Here is an 11449-nt window from a genome sequence, read left to right as displayed (position 1 = left end):
TCACCACCCTGAATCATATGTCACAGTTTGTTTTCACCTCCACTAAAATCATTAGCTCCGTTCCGTGTCATTGATGTGGGATTCATTAAGGCCCTCCTTTGACGGATCGCTTCTTGTCGACTTCAGCTCATTATCCAAGAAGTTGATCTAGGAACAACCCCATCAGTACTTTGAAGCTTGCATGCCTCAATGGCAAGTTTCTCACTTCCGGCGACAGGTATACATCAATGACCTTCGACCAGAAGATTTTGCGTGGCGTTCGACGCCAAGTCCTTTATTCACGCCACGTGAATTGTACTGCAGTACCTTGAGGGTCATTATCATTATCGGTGATTCCTCTCGCGCTTGTTAATGGTTTTCATCATTGACCGGTAATCAAGCGATGTCTTTCCATGTTCGACTTCAGCAAAATTCTCACATGGATCGACTTGTACTTAGAGTGAAGATCGAACGAGTTTGAAGACCCCGGATCTAGTTTCATCCATCCGGGCTGCGATACATATTCAGGAAATATAAAAGCATTTGTCATGTACATCATTGCAGCAGATGATCATCCTACTCAAAGGATGATAATTTCAGCAGAGAATTATCAGTCTACCATCAGACGATCGTCTGTTCTATGTACCAAAATGTATTTATAAAGCTGAGCATGGGAATGCCCGCCTCAGCTAGATCATGAAAACAGAATGAAAAATAATGTATTGTATTGTATTGTATTACAGGGCACCTCTCAGCACTTGAATGAACTTCGGACCCTCTGGATAAAGCATTTCACCCAATAAACGGCCTCATACTTTAGGGGGCAACTGTTATAGACATTTTTGTGCCTCGCAGCATGGAGCATGAAATGTCAATAATTACAGGGATCCTCAGTCCCTAAACATGTTGTTCTTACCCCTAGAGGAACAAGGTCAGCAAACCACAGCACTTCCTATCAGTTCTCCACCTGAAAACACTAAAAAACAGGCTATTTTTGGATCATGTCAGCTGCTTCACTGAGCATCTGCACTGAATGTCAACTGCTCCTCCTTGTACCTGCGCTGAAAGTCAAAACCAATGAAGGCTACGTGCGCTGGGCGAGGTTGGCCAAGTGGCACAGTCATTCTGCAAGGTGTCAACTGCCCAGGAAGCTTCCAAACTGACACTTGGTTCAAGGAATTCGCCCTATGATGAGTAAGAGGTACTTGATCTCCATGTGGAAGCAAGGATCTCCAAGTGGACTCAAGAACTGAAGATTAACTGAAGAGAGAGAGGACACAAGGCAACTACACATCAGTTGCAAGCTGACTCATCCTTTCTCAATTCATCTATATATTGAGCTCTCTCCTATGAGCTCAGGAGGCTGGAATTTTGTGCAAAGTAAGGAAGTGATGTTGGTTTACAGTTAGAGCTATTGGGTGATTGCTTTTATAGAGGAGAAGAGGAGATTTCTTGCTGCTGGGGAGGTGCTGCTGGATTGGAGCCATTTATGGTTGTAACCTTCTCAGAACCTTTTTCTTCTATCAATAAAGCTTTTGATGTTCTCCTATATACTTGTATTGCAATGATGTATTGTTTTTATCTGTATATTTGATCCATTCTAATCCATGCATCAGTTATGAGTACATGTTTCTTGTAGTTTCCCTCTCTTGTTTTTGCAGGATCTTTGTGTAGCTGGGCCGGCAAAGGGAGCAAGGAGCTGGGAACAAGAGGCAAAGAGAGAAGACAGGATCGACAAAAGCGAAAGACATCGGTTGGTCAATCTTTTCTTCCTTCTCTGTACTTTCATAAAGGAAAAATATCAAAGCTTTACTTTCAGTTGTTGCTAAGGAACTATCACCCTTAGAGTAGGGATAGGGTCATTCCGAGTCGGATACTTTTCCCCACAACAATGTTCTTCCAACACAAACACAAGGACATTTAAATTTGAAATAAATCTAACACATGCTATATTTCCTTCTAGCACAAACACAAGAACATAACAACATTGTAGGACTAAATAAGTCTATAATGTGTGCTAGATTAACAACATTGCAATGTAAAATAAAATCTAACATGTGTTAGATATCCTTTTATCACAAATTGGAGCACATAGAAACATTGTAGAGTGAGAAAGCTAGCAAGTGCTAGATTTCTATCTAGCACAAATACAAGCATGTTGCCAACAACAACATTGCAGAGTATAAGAAATCTAGCTTGTGTTAAATTTCTTCCAACACAAACACAAGCACATTTAAATTTGAAAGAATTCTAACACATGCTATATTTCCTTCTAGCAAAAACACAAGAACATAACAACATATTAGGACTAAATAAGTCTAATGTGTGCTAGATTAACAACATTGCAATGTAAAAGAATATCCGACATGTGTTAGATTTCCTTTTAGCACAAACTCAAGCACATAGAAACATTGTAGAGTGAGAAATATAGCAAGTGCCAAATTTATGTCTGCAACAAATAAAAGCATGTTGCCAACAACAACCTTGTAGAGTATAAGAAATCTCGCTTGTGTTGAATTTTCTTCCAACACAAACACAAGCAAATTTAAATTTGAAAGAAATATAAAACATGTTATATTTCCTTCTAGCACAAACGCAAGAACATAACAACATTTTAGAACTAAATAAGTCTAACATGTGCTAGATTAAAAACATTGCAATGTACAAGAAAATCTAACATGTGTTAGATTTCCTTTTAGCACAAACTCAAGCACATAGAAATATTCTAGAGTGAGAAATCTAGCAACTGCTAGATTTATGTCTAACACAAATGCAAGCACATTGCCAACAACAACATTGTAGAGCGATAAATCTAACATGTGCTACATTTATATCTACCACAAATACAAGCACGTTTCCGACAACAACGTTGTAGAGTATAAGACTTCTAGATTGTGTTAAATTTTCTTCCAACACAAACCCAAGCACAATTTAATTTGAAAGAAATATAACACATGTTATATTTCCTTCAAGCACAAACACAAGAACATAAAAACATTGTAGGACTAAATAAGTCTAATGTGTGCTATATTAACAATGTTGCAATGTAAAAGAAAATCTAACATGTGTTAGATTTCCTTTTAGCGCAAATTCGAGCAGATAGAAACATTGTAGAGTGAGAAATCTAGCAAGTGCTAGATTTATGTATACCACAAATCTATCCTACCATCGAAAGTGGAAACAAAATCTATCCTACCATCTCAAGCTTTAGATAGAAATCTTGGTAAAAGAGATGGATTTGGTCTGGGATAAGTCTCTCTATAAGGAAAAGAGGTCCTCTACATGGAGCTGGCAGAAGGGAGTTACCTAAAAATCTATCACGAGTTATCTAGAAACTCCATATGAAAACATCACATGTGTTTTCTTATCAAAGGATGGGCTTCCTCTCATAAACCAATAATTCATTGCTTCCCTGTATCCCTTGCAAAGGCTCTATCTTTTGACCCCGTTGTATAAAAGGCTCTTTCACCCATTGTTGATAATATCGGCGATATTCGAAAATATTGCGATATTTTTGGCAAAACGATATATCGCCGAGAAAATATCGCGATATTTTTTGTTTTGAAAATATCGTGATATTTCCAAAATATCGGCAAATATCGGCAAAATATCGGCTATGTTTAAAATTTTGAAAAAAAATAAAATTATGCTTGCCGATATTTTGTTGATATTTTCGCCAATATTGCCAATAAGATGTTTTCTGGACCCTCGCTGATATTTTGCCAATACCAATATTTTCAACACTTCTTTCACCTACCCTGTTGATCATATGCTCCAAGTACAAACTCAAAATAATATATGGAAGACACATTATCCTCATGCATGGGAGACATAACATATACGTTTTCTTGGAGAGTTTCTTTCCATGTCATTCTTACATTCTTCCTCATGCTGAAAGAACATATCTCATTCTTACATTCTTCCTCATGCTAAAAAAAATGCATGCCTCCATAGTTGGAATTCAATAAAACCAACCTAAGAAGCCAATGATCTTGAAATATGTGTGATTTCGTGCCAAGATAGAGGTGTCGTGGCATAAGTGGAAGGAAGGAATTTTTCTAAATTTGAAGACAGAGTTTAGTAAAAAACATAAAATCTCATTACACACTAGTTTAAATCAATGTTCACTGCAAATAAGATAAGGTGTCCTTCAAATCACATTATAAACTAGTCATAATCATCACTGCATTGAGCCACGGTATACGAATTGTAAGGATACCCAAAGAGTATCTGTAGCTAAATTTTTTTATGCCAACACTATGGAACTAGAGGGAATGGATTCAATGGAGATCAATACCTTACATTGTGTTTTGCTGAGTGGAAGAAGTCCCTAGAAATTAAAATTTTCCTGGAGATAGGGACAAGCAACTAATAACAAATGGAAGCACTAACAATGTATCAAGGAGACAGGTTCCTGAAGGACATTGTGCAAAGGGATGTAGTTATTGTTAAGGACTCCAACATAATCACAAGATCACTGAAGCAGTTCCCTCCTCCTAAGCCCTAGCATGCATCTATCATAAAATGGTCCTACTACTCAATGCATTTAAATAAGTCCACTATTTTCAGGTTAGAAAAAGATTCAACTCCCAAGTCAATCAGATAGATAAGCAAGCAATTTCAGTTGAGGACTCCAACACAATCATAAGATCACTGAAGCAGGAAAGAGCTCCTTCCTCTTAAGCCCTGGCATGCATCTATCATAAAATGGTCCTGCTACTCAATGTATTTAAATAAGTCCACTATTTTCAGGTTAGAAAAAGATTCAACTCCAAAGTCAATCAAATGGCTAAGCAAGCAGTTTCAACAGACAAAGGAACTCTCTGAGTATGTATCAAGGGGGAGGAAAATCCCTCTACAACTCAATAACATCATCAATAAAAAGTCCCAAGGAGAGGAAGCATGAAAGGTGGCACTCTCTACCCAAATTGTGATACATGGAAACAAACGGAGTTTGGCTCACCAAATAAGAAGGCACAGGGACAATTTGCTAACAGAGAGTTTGATAACCGAGACAGTTTGCTAAGAGGGACAGTTTGATCATATGTTCCAAGGACAAACTCAAAATACTAATGGAAGACAAGTGATCCTCATGCATTGGAGACATAACATATACGTTTTCTTGGAGAGGCCTGAGACTGAAGCATAGCTTGACATTCTCTTTTATTACATATTTCCTTGACAACACGTTAGAATTCTTTTTACTTGCAGATTTCCACAAGCTTGGGGTCCTCTGGAAATTCTTCTAGAGTACTAGCTTCTGGGTTATGATCTTCCAGTGATTTTTTTTCTTTTTTTAATTATTTGTGTTTATTATTATCTTCTCACTAAACGTCTTGGTAGGCTGAAATTTCACCTCATCCCACTCTAAAGTAGAATGATTTAAAGAAAATGATTTGTTGATATTCCTACCTGGGAACAAAACTGGCAGTTAGGTTCTCATATTTGGTTGCTCCTAGGATTAATCATTACATCATAGGTGTGCACAGGTTATACATTAGAAGATATATACAGTCATGTATATCCCTATTCACTAGGAAGTGCGAATGTCATAATTCAACGGAGCACATGCTGTACTACAGTTAAGGTGCATTACAAAACACGAAGTACAAGTTTGATACATCTTTGAAGTCAAGTCCACTAGGAACTAGGAACTATGTCTGATCAATGAGATTTCTGTAGGTCTAACAAATGCACAGTTGTGAATAATTATTCCCTACAAATGCATGCCCAGGTGGACAAAGTTGCAATGGATCTTGAGCATTTTGTTACCTACTTGAGCACTGAAGAGGTGCCTTTTGCATAATGAGTAGGGTCCCGGCTGATGATGATCAACTTTGCTACTTGTGCCATCCTAATGCTCAAGACAAGGCTTTGAGTAGTGACAAAGTACAAGTCAGTGAGTGTGAGAAATAAGGGAGAGGTGCTAAGTTTGGCTATGCCACTGCCACAACTACATCTAGTAGAGCATACTTTGGATGAAAAGTTACCCTGCATCCTCTTGGAGTTATCTAATATGTGGTGACCTCAAGATGATGGTAATGAAGGATGGAACTTCCAGTGATATTTATGTTTCCCAATGTTTTGGGATGGCCTTCAAAGCTAATCAATGATGACCCTCCCTGTTCTACTACGGTGCAGGTGTTCAGGTGCCATATCATTTATTGTTCATTGTTTTTTTGATGTGACTCACCCTTCAAGGTTTTAATTATGTTGATGGTTGTACTGGACTTTGGGCCAAGGGTCTATTTTGTTCATAACTTCATATTTCAGTTGGATCTAGGCATTTAGTGCATAGGGGATTTTTAATGTTGCTCCTATGTTGACATTATGGTGGTGGTCCATCTATTCAAGCCACACATTCACACAATGGGTAGTGGATGATGGATCTAGTGGGAAGGTATGGGTTTTTTGGAGGGTTACATGTTTGAGGCGGCATTTAACTGGAGGGAGGAAGATGGATAAAATCAAAATTTGTGACCAAGTTCCTGGTGCAGACAGGGAACCTTGGAGGGGCTATTAAAACAATCTTTGTACGAGGAAGAAGAGAGGCAGCCCTGTGCCCCCAACATGGCTAACATAGAGGGGATCAGAATATATGCAGAAAAGACAAAAGTCAAAGGCCAAGGAGAAAGCAAATGAACAGAGTAGACTGCATCAGATCTTTATAGGGGGTGCTCAGCACAAGCTACTGCACCTGTTCAAGTGAACCCAATCATATTAACAGCAAAAAAGGATTTGAATAAAAGAGAGAAGCATCTTTATGTTGCCTGCCTCTAGAAGCAACAAAAGAAAATATTAGAGTGTGATAGGAGAGGGTATTTTCATTTCACTGCAATGCTTTTATGAAACCAGCTCACAAAAATATAGAAAAGAGAGATCCACGCCTTAGAATTCAGCCTCTTCGAGGGGGCAACCTCCTTTACATTACATAAATGAACAATTCTTGGATGATACAAATGACAAAACCTCCTTTCTATATATAGGAGTCTAGGGAGTCACAATATAATCCAGCCGACCTAACAATAATAATATAAAGCCACAAAAATAACAATAGAGGGATTCTATGGGGCACAGAAATAACAATATGGGGGTAATAGGGGCACAACAATATAAATAAGGGGTATAACTACAATAGTAATGGGGTAATCACTAGTATTATAGGGACCCAACATGCCCCTCTCCTTCAAAAAAGTGTTGTCCTCAACGCTTGAGTAGTTCTGGATACTTCTGCATAAAATTCTCATCCTCCCATGTGGAATCTTCAGCGGATAAGTTCTTCCACTTGATAAGATACTCTGAAATTGATCGATTTCGTAGCTGTCGAGTTCTTGTTTCTGTGACTGCTTCCGGTTCCAATATAATTTTTCCTTCCTCGTCAAGTTCTGGCAATATTGTTTGAATTGGGAGCTTGTCACCTATAACCTTCTTTAAACATGAAACATGGAAAACTGGGTGCAATCGAGAAGCTGCAGGAAGCTCCAATTTGTATGCCATAGTACCAATCTTTTGCAACACCTTGTACGGACCATAATACTTTGGTGATAATTTATTATCCTTCTTAGCTTGCTTTAGGGACATTTGCTTATATGGTTGTAGCCGTAGGAATACCCAATCACCTACATCAAAACTTCTTTCACTGCGATGTTGATCTGCCTGTTGTTTCATTCTATTTTGTGCCAACACGAGGTTATCCTTTAAGAGTTGGAGGACTTGTTGTTGATGTTCGATGTGATGTTCCACTGCCTGAACCTTAGAATTTTCTCTTAAATATGATGTGATGGATGGTGGTTGATACCCATAAAGTGCCATAAATGGGGTCATTTTTGTTGCTGTATGGAAGGAAGTGTTATACCACCATTCAGCCAGAGGCAACCATTTGACCCATTGTGTCTGTTTATCAGATACAAAGCAACGAAGATATCCTTCCAAACATTTGTTTACTATCTCAGTTTGCCCATCAGATTGAGGATGATAAGATGAGCTATGAGCTAACTGAGTACCAAGACAAGAAAATAATTCTGTCCAAAAATTTCCAGTGAAAATGGGATCTCTGTCACTTACAATAATCTTTGGGTTTCCATGTAGCTTTTGAACTGTTTCCATAAATGCAGTAGAAACTGTACTGGCTTTAAATGGATGTGATAATGCACAAAAGTGTGCATACTTGGTAAGTCTGTCAACTACCACCATGATGACACTCTTTCCCTCAGACTTGGGTAAACCTGTGATAAAATCCATTGAAACCTCCTCCCAACGTTGGCTTGGAATGGATAAAGGTTGTAATAGACCCGGTGTCTTAATTGTTTCAACTTTATTTTGTTGGCAAACCAAACATTCCGCCACAAACTTTTGAATATCTGATTTAAGGCCATCCCAAAAAAATTCCTTCTTAACCCTGTGGTAAGTTTTTAAAAATCCTGAGTGCCCTCCTAAGGGAGAAGTGTGCAATTCCATAAGAATCTTTTGTTTTAGCTGGGAATTCTTACAGAGGTATAAGCGATCTTTGTACCATAACGAATCATTTTGCCAGCTAAATGTATCAGAAGTACTGGAATCTTGTTGTAGCTTTCGAATAAGTGCCCACACTTCTTCGTCATTCTTCCATTCCTCCCTTGCTTCGTTTATCCAATCTGGTTGGATAATAGAAATGGCACACAACAATGCTTCCACATCCTCATCCTTTCTTGAGAGTGCATCTGCCACAACATTTTGCTTCCCTTTTTTGTAGATGATTTCAAAGTCATAACCCAACATCTTTGTGACCCACTTTTGTTGCTCTTCAGAGGATAATCTTTGTTCTAAAAAGTATTTAAGGCTATCATGATCCGTTTTTACCTTGAAGTGTCTTCCCATTAGGTAGGGTCGCCATTTCTTAAGTGCATGGAGTATTGCCAACATTTCCTTCTCATAAATAGCTTTGCTTAAAAACTTTCCCTTGATTGGACGACTTTCAAAAGCAATGGGTCTTTCATCTTGCATTAGAACAACACCAATTCCATTTCCTGAAGCATCACATTCCACAATAAAGGTTTTTGTGAAGTCCGGTGTAGCTAAGACCGGTGCTTGGCACATTGCCTCTTTAAGATGTTCAAAGGCCTTTGTTGCTTCCGGAGTCCATGAAAATGAATCTTTCTTCAATAATGTTGTTAGAGGTGCTGCTATTCTCCCATAATTCTTAACAAACTTGCGATAATACCCTGTCAACCCAAGAAATCCTCGCAGATGCTTTATGGATGTGGGGATTTTCCATTCCTTAATGGCTTTAATTTTGCTAGGGTCTACCTTAACTCCTTCATGAGATACAATATGACCCAAATATTCCACCTCCTGGACTCCAAAGAAACATTTGGATCTTTTTGCATATAATTGTTTCTCCTCCAATAGTTGTAGCACCCTGTCAACATGTTCAACATGATCCTTCCAAGACTTGTTGTAGATTAGTATATCATCAAAAAATACTAACACAAATTTTCTAAGGAATGGTTTGAAAATTGAATTCATCAAACCTTGAAATGTTGAAGGTGCATTGGTAAGGCCAAAAGGCATGACCAAAAATTCATAATGACCCTCATGAGTTCTAAATGCCGTTTTCGGAATGTCTTCAATCTTCATTCTGATTTGATGATATCCCGAACGAAGATCCAACTTGGTGAAGTAAATTGATCCATGCAATTCATCCAGTAATTCATCAATAACAGGAATGGGGAACTTATCTTTAATAGTGAGCTTGTTGAGCTCCCTATAATCCGGACACATGCGCCATGATCCATCCTTCTTGTGCACCAATACTACTGGAGCTGAGAAAGAACTTTGACTCGGTTGAATTATACCAGCCTCTAGCATTTCTGCAACCATACGTTCAATTTCACTTTTTTGGACATAGGGATATCTGTACGGCCTGATGTTTGGAGGAACACTTCCTGGAATCAGATGAATAGCATGATCATGATCACGCATAGGTGGGAGACCTTTGGGAGTCTCAAATACCTTGGAATGATTGTCCAGGACTTTTTGGAGATCTGGAGAAATAGATGATTCCAATGTGGAAACATCTAGCGAACATAATTGTGCAATTACACCTCTTTGCTCCTTTTTTAGAAGCTTTGTCATGCCATTAGAGCTGATTATCTTTCCTGGTTTCCCTGCAATACCCCTTAATTCAACTTCCTTTCCTTCCACAGAAAATTTCATGAAAAGTTCTTGAAAATTAAAAGCTATTGTACCCAAGGATTGTAGCCATTGGACTCCTAGTACAACATCAGCACCTCCCATTGGAATGGAAAGCATTGGGCTAGTCAATACATATTCTCCCATGGATAGCTTGATATTATGGCACTTTCCAGAACAATTTATTGTTCCTCCATTTGCAATCATCACTTGACACTCTGGTGCTGGATATAGGAAGCAATTCAATTCTTTTGCTACCCTACAATGAATAAAATTGTGGGTGCTTCCTGAATCAATCAACACTATTACCTTTTTCTTCTTGATTTGTCCTTCTATCTTGATGGTTTGAGGAGTGGTAATTCCTGCCAATGCATTACAAGATATGGTCGGATTTATTTGTTCTTCATCTAGGCTTTGTTCCTGGAATATATCCTCTTCTTTTGACCTTTCTTGCTCCTTTTCTTCTTCCTCTTCACAATCTATGTAGAATAATTTCTTCTCAGCACACTTATGACCTTTTGTGTATTTGCTATCACAATTGTAACAAAGCCCTTTTGCTCTTTTTTCTTCCAATTGTTGTGGTGTCAACCTTGTAGGTTGTGGAAGACTATGGGCAACAACACTTCCGTCTTTATAGTTGTGAATGGTATGCTTCCTAGTTGCCATAATTTTGCTTTCCATTTTTCTTGCTAACCTGAATGCCTTCTCTAATGAATCAGGTTCCCAAAGGCACACATCATGTTGGATATTATCCTTTAAAGACCCTATGAACACATCAATCCTATGCTCCTCTGGAATATCTTTTACCCTTATGTTCAATTTTTGGAACTCCTCAATGTGCTCCATTATTGAACCCTTTTGTTTGAGACTTATCAATTGGCTAAAAAAAGTGTTGCTTTTTGTATCCTCATAATGTGCTATCAATTCTTCCGTAAAAATTGCCCAAGTGATAAATTGTTTACGAGAACAAAGCCATTGATACCATACAAACTGATTTGGTTCCAAATATAAAGTTGCCATACGTACCTTTTGTGTGTTTTGCACATTATTGAGATCGAAGAATTGCTCCATCTGTAATATCCATGTGGCGGGATCCTTGCCATCAAACTTCCTCATATCGATTTTTGGAACATGGTGAGTCTTCGATCCAACATTAGAGTCTATGGAATCATGATTAACATTTCTTTTGTTCTCATCATGAGTTTCCTTTACTACCTTTTCACCATTAGTGACCCTTTCTTGTAGCAACTTCTTCAATTCATCCATCTTATCATCCATGCCATCAAATTTAGTGTCAATC

Source organism: Pinus tabuliformis, chromosome 8 (genome assembly GCF_031772625.1).
Source record: "Pinus tabuliformis cultivar Carrire ecotype Pingquan chromosome 8, CPIR1, whole genome shotgun sequence".
Classification (NCBI taxonomy): Eukaryota; Viridiplantae; Streptophyta; class Pinopsida; order Pinales; family Pinaceae; genus Pinus; species Pinus tabuliformis.
This window is presented reverse-complemented; position numbering follows the sequence as displayed.